Source organism: Myotis brandtii, unplaced genomic scaffold (assembly GCF_000412655.1).
Source record: "Myotis brandtii unplaced genomic scaffold, ASM41265v1 scaffold581, whole genome shotgun sequence".
NCBI classification, from domain to species: Eukaryota; Metazoa; Chordata; class Mammalia; order Chiroptera; family Vespertilionidae; genus Myotis; species Myotis brandtii.
In genome coordinates this window covers 1,007,371-1,018,246 of record NW_005370182.1, presented here as the reverse complement: position 1 = coordinate 1,018,246, position 10,876 = coordinate 1,007,371, and the positions used below count along the sequence as shown (strand labels likewise).

Genomic DNA, 10,876 nt, shown 5'->3' with positions numbered 1-10,876 from the left:
CAGCCTTCCTGTGGTTCTGGATAATGTCCGTTCCGTCTTTTAGTTGTATTTTTGAAGTGGTTGTTCGAGGCAGCAAACTCCGGCGTTAACCTATGCCGCCATCTTGGTTTTTTTCCAAGATTACTACTTTTATTCAGAATATTCTAGGAATAGGAAAAGAGGGAATATTCTCAACTCATTTTGTGAAGCTTGTATATATCTTATACCTCTAAGGAAAGCCACCTCTGGCCCTTGGCACGGTTTCAGGTCACCTGACCTGGTGCCGGGGCGGGGGGCATGTCCTGAGGTCCCCAGGCCCGGGACTGGGGACACACCTTGAGGTTCCCCATCAAGCCCCATGGGTTGGGGGTGCGGCCTCAGGTCCTCAGGCCCAGCACCAGGGTGGGGGGCATGCCAGGCGGGGGCACAGCCTGAGGTCCCCCAGCCTGTCTCCGGGGCAGAGGGTGTGGCCTGAGGTCCCCTGTCAAGCCTTGCCAGGGACGGGGTGCTACCTGAGGTCCCCCAGTCTGGCACTGGGGCAGTGGCACGGCCTGAGGTCCCCTGTCAAGCCCCACCAGGCGAGGGGCACAGCCTCAGGTCCCCTGCCCCGGCCCAGCAGCACACAGCTTCAGGTCCCTGCTGATTACTGGCTAAGGCTCACTACAGGAACTCTCAGCCTCCACTGTGGGCACAGCCATCTTTAATGTTATGGTGTGACAGTCAATTTGCATATTCCTTCTTTATTGGATAAGATATTTTTTATTATCATCTCTTCTTTAATCCATAAATTTTTAGAAGTGTTTTAAATTTTTCTAAGATTGTGAGTTCAGTGCTCTAGGTGTGTCCATTGGACCAAGATTGTCAATTGTGTTATATTCTTTCTGATTTTTTAAATCTGCTTAATTTTTTAATTACTGAGAAAGATGTTCAAATCTTCCACTTAGCTACCAGATATATCCAGTGACTCCATCTCTTGTCTCTTTGCATCACTGTCAATTTTTGCTTTATAAATTTTAAAGTATGTTATTAGTATATTACCAGTTTATATTTTTCATATCTCCATGGTGAATTGAATCTTTATTATGTGGCAACCCTCTTCATCTCTAATAATACTCTTTGTTTAAGCCTCTTTTATGTCACTTAATGTTGCTACGCCATCTTTTCCTGATCATGTGCATTTTATTATGGTTACCAGTCTATGTGAGGAATTGAAAATGGGTAGCGATGTTCCTACCTCTTTGTTCAAGAGGCCCAAATGACTCCAGCACCTGTTTTCCCTTGCTATACCATGACAGCTTCTTATGGGTGGGTTCTCCTTGCAGGCAGCCTTCAAATGATTATCTTTTGCCACAACAATAGCAGCATGGCCAACTTCCCTCCCCCCTCCCCGCCCAAGCCTCCATTCAGTGGACCTATAAGCAACTATACATAGATATAGGCATTGCCCCTTTATCTCTGGTGGCCACATTTTTTTGTCTGAAAGCTGCCCTAATGGAATTTATCTTCCCTGAGCAATGAAGCCTCAAAAAGGGACCTATGCTAACAGTTGTTTCTTTATCAATTAAAGTATACAAATAACCACTTCAAAATGTCTTAAGCTGAAATAGTGTCCTTTTTTCAATTCATCTATCAAGCTCATTGTGAACATGACCCTACTAACCTTACTTGAAAATGGCTGCCATAGCTGATTAAATGAAATTGTTAAAAGATAGTTGACTGAAATTGAAATTGGATGTTGGAGAGCTTCCTTTTAGTCATGCATCTTTCAAGATGGCATGCCGTGGGTGTGGGACTTAGCAGAGTTGACACAATAAAGTGGAGGTGGAAAGTGTGCTGTGGAACAAAGTCTCAGTTCCAGTGTGTTGGCAGCTATGTGACCTTGGGAATGTTAATTAATCTCCTTTTCCCTAGGTTTCTTCATCTATGAAATGGGAATAAAAAGATATACCTCAAGCCCTGGCGGGGTAGTTCAGTTAGTCATCCCAATTTGCCAAGGTTGTGGGTTCAATCCCAGATCAGGACACATACAAGAATCAGCCAATGAATGCATGAGTAGGTGGAACAACAAATCAATGTTTCTTTTTCTCTCCCTCCCTGCCCCTTTCTCTCTAAAATCAATTTTTTTTTAAAAAAGTCTACCTCAAAATTTGGTGTCAGGACTAAATTAATTAAAGTATGTAAATAAAAATGGGCACTCAATAAATAAACATTCTCTTCACATTTTCTCCCAGTCTAAGAGAAAGATCCTTTTTTGGGGGGCGGGAGGGGTTGTTTGTTGTTAATCTTCACCTGAGGACATTTCTTCCACTGATTTTTAGACAAAATGGAAGAGGAGGGAGGGAGGGGGAGAAAGAGAGAAACATCCACATGAGAGAGACACGTCGACCGACTGCCTCTGACACATGGGCCAGGGTTTGAACCCGCAACCCAGGTACGTGCCCTTGACGGAGAATTTAACCCGAGACCAACTGAGCAACACCAGCCAGAGCAGAAAGATCCTTCTTGAAAGCAATGATACCATTGTACTACTGTCTGTGAAATGAAAATCCAGAACTTTTTTTTTGAAGGGATCAACCTTCCAACAATAGACCAACTCCATCTTTACCAGTCTTTAGTGAATTAAGTCCTGGCTATGCCTAAGCAGAACAGAACCAAGTTAAAATACAACGAAGTCTTACTATGGCCATAGGACTGAATTATAAACTGAAACTTGTGTTAACAAGTCTTAAGTAAAAAAAACATTACTGGTATTCCTCAGTATTAAAAAATACTCCACACCTTTTCGAATTGTTAAAGTTAAAAAATTGCCTAAAACCTTGGAGAATTTTAAAGCTGAATTCAGATGTTAGAGAGCAGCACCTGCTGGCAAACTGTGATACTGCAGCCCACCGGGTCATTGAAAAAGGAAATGGACGGGGCTGGCAGTGAAAATCCCACTGATCAGAAGCAGTCCTGCATTCATATAGAGCAGCGGTTCTCAACCTCCCTAATGCCGCGACCCTTTAATACAGTTCCTCATGTTGTGGTGACCCCCAATTTCATTGTTACACATTGAACATCATTAAAGCATAGTGATTAATCACAAAAACAATATGTAATTATATATGTGCTTTCCGATGGTCTTAGGCGACCCCTGTGAAAGGGTCGTTCGACCCCCAAAGGGGTCGCGACCCACAGGTTGAGAACCGCTGATATAGAGGAAGCAATCCTCTCTACCATCCCTTGGCCAGCCCCCAGTCACCAAGACCTGTGCATTTGCCTCCTCAGAAGCTCTTAGAGTCTTCCTCATTTTATTCCCAGGCTCCTAAGTGATTTCCCAGATTCCAGTCCATTCTTTACATGGCAGCATGGGCTCCTTTTTATACAGCACCATTATGATCATTTCCCTCCCTGTCCAGCTTCTCACTAAAGAGGTAAATCTTTTCCTATAGAATTGCCAGAGTCTTCTCTTTCTTCACCATAGTTGTCCTTCTTCCCTCCCAGCATCATCTGTCTACACCAGTGATGGCGAACCTTTTGAGCCTGGCATGTCAGCATTTTGAAAAACCCTAACTTAACTCTGGTGCCATGTCACATATAGAAATTTTTTGATATTTGCAACCATAGTAAAACAAAGACTTATATTTTTGATATTTATTTTATATATTTAAATGCCAGTTAACAAAGAAAAATCAACCAAAAAAATGAGTTCGCGTGTCACCTCTGACACGCGTGTCATAGGTTCGCCATCACTGGTCTACACAGCCTCCCTCCATTCTTTGCTCCAGCCACACTGCAACCCATGAACTCAGAAATTGACTTTCAAAAAGCAAAAACAAAGATGTGCTAGCTCTTAAAAACACAATACACTACCAAACGTGAACATTCTGACCTTGGTGAGTGCTTTGGCTAAAAAACGTCTCTCTGACCTCAGCATCCGAAAATAATAATCAAAACCTAACCATGCATTCAAGTGAGTTATATCTAGGCTGTTTTCCATTCTGCCAAATACGTATTGTAGCTGTTACTTTATCCCTCATTCAACACTTCCCCCAAGTGGACATCGCCACCCATCGTGTCCAGCCCCAAAACAGCTGCCTTCGTTTGAGCAGGCAATGCCAAAGAAGTAAGCCACTAGTTAAATAAATACATCTGTGCTTCCTCTGGAATCTGCTCATTCGTTCATATAAACATGCTCAGTGGGATAGAACAGGTCCGTGGGCTCCAGGACAAAAGGAAATCTGTCAAGCAGATGTAGCTTTTGTGTAGTTGATTAGTCCTTAAAAGTTTCAAATAAAACTAACAGAAGGCAGGGGGCCAGGGTGGAGGGGTAATTTTCTTTAGCCTGTTTAGTGATTTCTCTACATTTTTATGTGGCGATAGCCTGGTTCAACTTCCACGTGCAATGGATTCCTCACAAACATTCAGTGACTTGGATATTTTTATAGATTGCAAAGTCTGTATTAAAAATTCTATACAAAATTCATTTATTCCTGCCAAAATACATGACTTTCTTCTTCTGTTTATTACTTTTGTGGCTGACAAAAAAAATGGCTTTTCCTACTTAATCTCTGTTCCCTGTGTCATATTGGCTCCAAAATAATTATATTTTATGCTACAACTTCTCCCATTTTCTTCCCAGCCAGATGTGATTTGAGGCAGAGAATTTAGAAAAATCCATTTACTTGTGGTTTTGTTTTTATTTATTTGAGCATATATTTTTAAATACAATTTTAATGTAATCATTTTACTTCTTATTTTTAAAATTTTTATGAAACCTACAGAATTGGGTTTTTTGTTTTTGGTGGTTTTTTTCATATACACATATTTATATTTACATATTAGGTACAGGCACAGGTGGGCAGGGGCATGGGGCTCTCCGTGTCCCCACCTCCACTTCTGCTCCCTCACACACAGAAGCAGCAGGAGTTAGATGTGCCAGCTTAGGGGGAGGGGGCTTAGGCAGAGCCCTGCTCCTCAAGGATGGTAGCCCTTGAGCCTCAGAAATGTTCCTTCAGGGAAAATGGGTGGGGTTTGAATGAGGTGAGTGGGGCATGGCTGGCCCTGAGTCCCTACTCAGTATCCCCTATCCCCCACTATCCCTCAGGAGGTCACAGGGCAGCCAGAGCCCTTCGATTCCAAAACCAACAGAGACTGGCTAAAAAACGTCTCTCTGACCTCAGCATCCGAAAATAATAATCAAAACCTAACCATGCATTCAAGTGAGTTATATCTAGGCTGTTTTCCATTCTGCCAAATACGTATTGTAGCTGTTACTTTGATAGCTGGGGGAGAGGAAGGCAGAGCAGCTGAGGGGAATTTGCTTTGGGGCCACCTGAGCCCCATAGGTCCTTGAGGGGGTTAGGGGGAGCTTTGGCCTGTCTAAAGCAAGGGAAGGTGGCCAGGCCCGCCCTGTGCCCCGACCTGGACTGCCAGGGTCCGGGCTGGGCACAGTGTCCATTTTCTAACAGTCCAACAGGGGAAGGGCAGACAGGAGGCAGGGCCAAGCCCCAGGGAGCAGAGGCATCTGTTCAAGTTAGGTGGCCTCCAGCATCCCAGGCGGGAAGCAGGCTATCTCCTGGAATATGAGCTCCTTCAGCCGCTCCTTGGGTAGATCATCCAGCTCCATGTCAAAGGTGAAAGGTTCCTGGCCACTGGCTCATCTGTTGGGTGGTAGTACTGCTCCAGGTAGGGGTGAGCCAGGGCTTCTTCCAATGTGATCTGTTTATTAGGGTTAAAGGTCAACATCCGGTCCAGCAGGTCAAGGGCTTTGAAGTCTGACTTGGGGAATAGCTTGGCCCAGGCCACCTTGGTCTTGGAAGGCAGAGGCTGTAGGTAGTTTTGGGATTTCATGTTGATGATACAATTCAGGTCCTCTGGGGATGGGGAGCCCAGGATACCCAGAATGTGATTGAGCTGGTTCTGGTAGTGCTTGCCAGGGAAGATGGGCTGGTTGGAGAGCATTTCAGCCAGAAGGCAGCCCACGGACCAGATGTCAATGGGTTTGGTGTAGCCCTTGGAATTAAGCATGATCTCTGGGGCCCTGTACCAGCGTGTGGCCATGTATTCTGTCAGGAAGCCAGTGTGGTGATGCTCAGGATCGACAATCCGTGCCAGGCCAAAATCTCAGATCTTAAGGTCGCAGGTGGTGTTGATGAGCAGGTTGGAGGGCTTTAAATCCCGGTGGAGCACGGTGGCTGAGTGGCTATACTTGAGGCCCCGCAGGATCTGGTAGAAGAAGTAGCAGACATGGTTGCTGCTCAGTTGCTGGCTTTTGAGCAACCTGTACAGGTCTGTCTCTATTAGGTCCTGCACAATGTAGACATCCCTCATGGCATCCAGGGTAGGTGCCTGAAAAATGTCTCAGATGCCAATTACATTCTCATGGCAGAAACGCAGCAAGATCTGGATTTCCTGCAGTGCTGGCAGTAGGTCTGATGCACGAAGGAGCTGATTTTCTTGATGGCCACATGTGTCTTGCGTAAGTGGTCCTAAGCTGAGGTGACCATGCCCTACGTGCCCTGGCCAATGTACTGCAGCTGCGAGTAGCGTGGGCCCACATCAAACAAGTGCCCTGGCCCACCCCCTCAGCTCCCTGGGGCTCCCCGCCCCTGAGCCTTACTGCTGCCTTCTTCACTCCTCCCTCCCACCACCCCAGAATTAGTTTTATTAACCAACTAGAGGTTCAGTGCACAAATTTGCACACCGGTGGGTGCCGTAAACTCTTGCAGTGAGGGTTCAGGATCTGAAGAAGGGGCCACACACAAATAAAAACAACTAGACATAAAATATGAACTTAGAAGGCATGGGGGCCAGGTGGAAACCTCTCTCTAGAGGAGAAGCTCACTGACTTCTGGCCAGTCTGCTTTTTATTTACTTGAATACACATTTGCCCTTAGCAATGCATACAGGCATAGCAAAGGTAAAGTTTGGTAAACAGTAAAAGGATTATCAGGTTAGGGACTTGCCTTCAGCCATTGAGCCCACAGCAGGGCAATATCATGCTGATTTTCAGCCCTGCTGAATATCAAAGTTCATTGGCCTTCCAATGGGTCTTTTTGCATTAATATGTTAACTACTGTTGGTTTTAGCCTCCGGCAAGTGGGGTCCCTCAACCTGGCCTGTAGGATCAGGCCAAAACGAGCTCTCTGACATCCCCTTAGGGGTCCTGGATTGCAAGAGGGCGCAGGCCTGGCTGAGGGACCCCACCAGTGCACAATCCGGACCGGGGAGGAATACAGGAGGTTATCCAGCTGGGAGGGACTGTGGGAGGGCTCCAGGGCATGTCCAGCCCGTCTCATTCAGTCGGGATTCGCCAGAACCCAGCAGCAAGCTAACCTACCAGTCAAGCATCTGCCTTCTGGTGGTCAGTGCACATCATAGCAAGCAGTTGAGCAGCCTTAGCATATTATTAGCATACTAGAGGCCCGGTGCACAAAAATTTGTGCAATCATAGCAAGCAGTTGAGCAGTCTTAGCATATTATTAGCATATTATGCTTTGATTGGTTGAACGGCCAACCAGACGACCAGAAACTTAGCATATTAGGCTTTTATTATATAGGATGTCACCCCACCTGGCCAGCATGGCTCAGTAGTTGAATGTGGACCTATGAACCAGGAGGTCACAGTTTGATTCCCAGTCAGGGCACATGCCCGGGTTGCAGGCTCGATCCCCAGTGTGGGGCATGCAGAAGATTCTCTCTCATCATTGATGTTTCTCTCTCTCTCTCCTCCCTTCCTCTCCAAAATCAATAAAAATATATTGTAAAAAATAAATAAAATTAGCCAATGTCACCCCCAATAAAGCCAATAAAAAATATAAATAAATATGTTTTGAAATAAAAATGGAAAATGGAAAATCAACATCTTGCCGAATGTCAAGCTAAAGATCCACAGATATCTTGATTCTCTCTCTCTTCCTGTCATCTCTCCTGATGTGAAAATATAGTGTATGATATGCAAATATATTTATCTTCTTTTCAATGTATTAATTAGATATCTTTATTGAAGACCTAGGCAAACCTATAATAGGTCCTTCACAAATAGGCATGTCTTACACCACAAATCAAAATGTACAGTTAAAGAATATGGAAAGAGTAGGGTACAATTTTGGTATAAATAATTATTGACTCAACTATTGTAATGCAACGTCATGATAGTAGAAAAAGAAGTTGATTTGAGTCAGAAAACCTGGGACCAAGTTCCACTCTCTGTTTACCTGCTGGGTGGTTCTAGGCAAGTCTTGTAAACTCTCCGATCAGGTCTCCCTGTTCATGGCACTGAGGATTAATGATCATTGATGCTGTGTGAAAATAAAATGTAATAAATGTCAGTCTTTATTTTCTTAAATCAAGTTATCTGGCCATTTCCCTGCCATGTACACTGCTGGTGGCCTTTCCAACAATCAGCAGACTAGTGGATAAAGACGCAGTGGTACATTTACACAATGGAATACTACTCAGCCACACACACAAAAAGAAGGATCTCTTACCCTTTGGCACAGCATGGATGGACCTGAAGAGTATTATACTTAGTGAAATAAGCCAGTCAGAGAAATACAAGTGCCATATAATTTCACTCATATGTGGACTCTAATGAACAAAATAAACTAACAAACAAAATAGAAACAGACTCATGGATACAGAGAACAGACTAACAGCTGTCAGAGGGGGCTGCTGAAAAAGTTGAAGAGATTAAGAAGAAGAAAAAAACAACAAAAATCTCAGGCACAGACAACAATATAGTGATTACCGAAAGGAAAGGGGGGTGGGGGAGGTAAAAGAAGGTAAAGGGGGGATAAATGGTGATGGAAGGTGACTTGACTTGGGGTAGCAAACACAGAAGACAATATACAGATGATGTATTATAGAATTGTACACCTGGAACCTATATAATTTTATTAAACAATGTCATCCCAATAAATTCAATAAATAAAAAATAAACCTGTGATTCCCCAGACTTTGACCACAGGAGAATAGTATGTGACTGTTATGCTAATGAGCTCATTAATACCACAAATACAATTAACAAATGAAGTTGATTATCACTAGCAAACATTCACTACAAAGAGATAAGTTGCTGTACTCCAACCACACAAGTAACTATTTTGCTGGGTTTGTCCAGAAGCAGTCTTTTCATCTCTGCTCATTTATTAGCATCAAATGGATAAATGCCTGGGAATGTGGGCTCAGCTCATTACTTATATATATTACCTTGATTATAATTTGACCTCATGCACATTTCAGTTAGAAGAATCCTACAAAATATCACTTCTATTTATAACACAGCCACATCTGCCAAGTCTACAGAGAAACAACATCCTAATTGGAAAGAATAAAAGGTTACCTTTGTGCATAAACTGCACATTCATTTAGTCATCGACTTTATTTCTTTCTAATTATCAATGGCTGTGCATCTCCTGGTAGCTTGGGTAGAGTTCTTTATTCTCCTAATAACTCCTGAGAAATGAAAACCCTAATGATCAGATCAGTAGATTGGGAAGCTGTGGTTTTAATGTGTGGTTTATTGGGGCCATCAAAAATTAAGAAATGTTCAAACTTTGACTTCTATAGGACTGGTGCTGCAGCCAAAGGACTATTTCACGAGGCTCCTTCACTATCTGTGTCAGAGGAAGTGCATCATCTTTGTAGTTTACACAAAAGTATGCTCTTGCTATACACCCAAAATTAAATATTCATCTTGTCACCAGCAGCTTTTATTGCTTCCCAGCCAGAGGCACTGAAGTCGTGGTTCCCAGCTGTGGGTTTTAAACCCTTTGAAGGAAAGGATGCAGCTGATCTCCACTGGGAACTGTCCCAGTCACCAATCTTCAGCACCAACTCATGCACAGCCTCCTTGCTCTCACCCCCTGCCCTTCGCATCCTGCCTCTCATTCAGAGCCATCCCTTGTACTAGTCTGTTCAGGCTCCATAATAAATACCATAGGCTGGGGGGCTTGAACAATAGACACTTATTTTCTCATGGTTTGGGAGGCTGGGAGTCAGAGATCAGGGTGCCAGCATGGTTGGGTGCTGGTGAGACCTCACTCCTTAGTTGCAATGGCCACCTTTTCGCTCTGTCCTCTTCTTATAAGGACACCAGTTCTATCAGATAAGGGCTTCCTCCTTACAACCTCATTTAACCTTATCACCTCCTTAAAGGCCCTTTGTACAATACAGTCAAATGGGGGGTAGGGTTTCAACATATGAATGGTGGGGAGGGGTTGGCACAATGCAGTTCATGGCTGGCACATTGATTCACCAGGGCGCAGTATTCTTTCACATATTGGGGGGAAAAAAGGTTTGAGGAAGCCGTGTGGGAGGAGTGGCTGGTGGGTAGCAATTCACCAGGCTGTTTCATTTTTGCCTTTGGTTCCTGAAACAGCTTTTCCAGGTGGCCCCTTGCAGAGGCCACGACAGAAATTTCTCAGGAAGGCTCTACGGGTTGATGGAGTATGGAAGGGCTGTTTAGCCAAAAGAGGTGGCTATGGTTATCTAAGCAAAGAATGACTCTGACTGTGGACTGTAACTGCATCATAAGATCTGAGATGCACTGAAAATGCCTATTAAAAACACCTCCTTCATGCCCGGCTGGCGTGGCTCCGTGGTTGAGCATTGACCTATGAACCAGGAGGTCATAGTGGTTCTATTCCTGGTCCGGGCAAGTGCCCAGGGTTGTGGGCTCGATCTCCAGTTGGGGGCGCACAGGAGGCAGCAGATCAATGATTCTCTCTCATCAATGATATCTCTCTCTCCCTCTCACTTCTCTGAAATCAATAAAGACTTTTTTTAAAAAATACCTCCTTCAATGGGCTGGTGCTGGAACTAAAACTTACTCCATTGAGCTAAGGAGATGAAAGTCAATGTAGTTGTCAGTTAAGAGAAAATGGAGGTAGAAGAAGAAACCGTTTCTTATTAT

At 44.1% G+C, this 10,876-nt stretch overlaps 1 pseudogene; it reads right to left on the bottom strand.

The window, feature by feature from the left end:
• Positions 1-5,348: 5,348 nt before the first annotated feature.
• Positions 5,349-6,527, bottom strand: LOC102245875 (annotated as a pseudogene).
• Between the last annotated feature and the right edge of the window lie 4,349 nt (positions 6,528-10,876).